This window comes from Ursus maritimus, unplaced genomic scaffold (genome assembly GCF_017311325.1).
Source record: "Ursus maritimus isolate PB19 unplaced genomic scaffold, ASM1731132v1 scaffold_11, whole genome shotgun sequence".
Classification (NCBI taxonomy): domain Eukaryota; kingdom Metazoa; phylum Chordata; class Mammalia; order Carnivora; family Ursidae; genus Ursus; species Ursus maritimus.
In genome coordinates this window covers 63,791,794-63,793,254 of record NW_024423453.1, presented here as the reverse complement: position 1 = coordinate 63,793,254, position 1,461 = coordinate 63,791,794, and positions in this window count along the sequence as shown.

The following is a 1,461-nucleotide window of genomic DNA, read 5'->3' as shown; positions in this document are numbered from 1 at the left end:
CCCTTTAGGCATAATGGGGGTCTCTGCTTGCTCCTGGTTTCCTCTGGAAAGCTGTGGACAAGTCACTCCCTCTCTCTGGGATAAGAAAGTCCCCTCTGGATGCTTCAAAGGGAGAAGCTAAACAATTTCAAACAAAATATATGGCACACTTCAGAACCATTGTGATTATTTCCTTCTCTTTCTGAGGACCATTTCTTCTAATGGAACCAGAATTTTTGCAGTCAAACAAGCTTGAAAAGTCTCCCTTCTAATCAGCCGCCCATCCTAGTGACGTCAGTTCAGAAGTGTCTCCCAGGCCAGTTTGGGTCTTCATTATCTCTCAGTTGAGCGGTTGTGGGAACCTCCTAACTGGCTTTCTTGCCCCCAACTCTCAATCTACTGTGCTCCTGCCCACAGGCAGAGAGAGCTTCCTAATGTGGTTATTTTCAAACTGTGCCCCAGAAGCCCTAGGGTTTTCCAGAAATGTCATAAAGTCTTTTCAACAGGTGAGAGGCTGGGGCGCCAGTCTGGAGAGGTCTCTGGGGGCCCTTAGTACAATTCAGCCGGTTCTAATTAGAAGATCTTTCGAGATTTGAGAAACAGAAAGACCTAAGAAGCCAAAGAAGATAAGCTCTACTTTTAATCTGTTGTAGGACTTTTTGTGTGAAATTTCATTTAGAGAAATCTATAAGAGTTTTAAAAACCTTGGTCTAAAACACAAGCCTTTTTTGAAGAAACTACAAGATGGAGCTTTAGTTTAGTTTTGAAAGCTTTCCAGATAGGAGAACTTTTTCTCAGCTTATCTGTTTGGTTCCCAAAGGCTACTGGGAACTGGGGACATTTGGGTTTCTTACAAACCAAAATGGGGGATAGTGGGAGTGAAGAGAATCCAAGGAAATATTGGTTGAGTTGATTCAGTTGGTTTAAAGCTTATTATCTAATCCCTGGAAAGACAAGACAGGAAATGGCTTGAACCAAAGCTGAAATTGAACAGGGGACCCACTTAGATACCCCTGCTACAAACCAGTGAAAAGCATTTCTTTCTTCTCCTGGTGTTGGTAGGCTGATGTACTTTGAATATCTGGAGAGGGAGAAGATGTCTAATGAGTTCTTGTCTCATTTGTCTTTTACAAGCAAAACCAAAGATGACAACAGCTCAGTTCAAAGTAGAACACAAGAAATGAAGCATTTGTTCTCTAGCGTTCTTTCTAGTCTCTGATATGGAGCATGTGAGGTTTCCCAAAGCTGGGGTCAGGTGTGCACTGTCCTGGAAAAGCTGTGACCTTTGTTCAGGAATGTTTTGTAGGTTCTGGTTGTCGTGTATGTGACCATACCTGGCTAGGATGGATAGCTGGAAAAACGAGCCAGTGAATGTGAAAGGAAATCTAATATTTATCAGGTGCACCCTTTAAGCCACGTTTCAAAGCAGCTCAGTCAGATGGCCATGCCTGTGTTCTTACTGCCATTAGCATGCCATTGAGG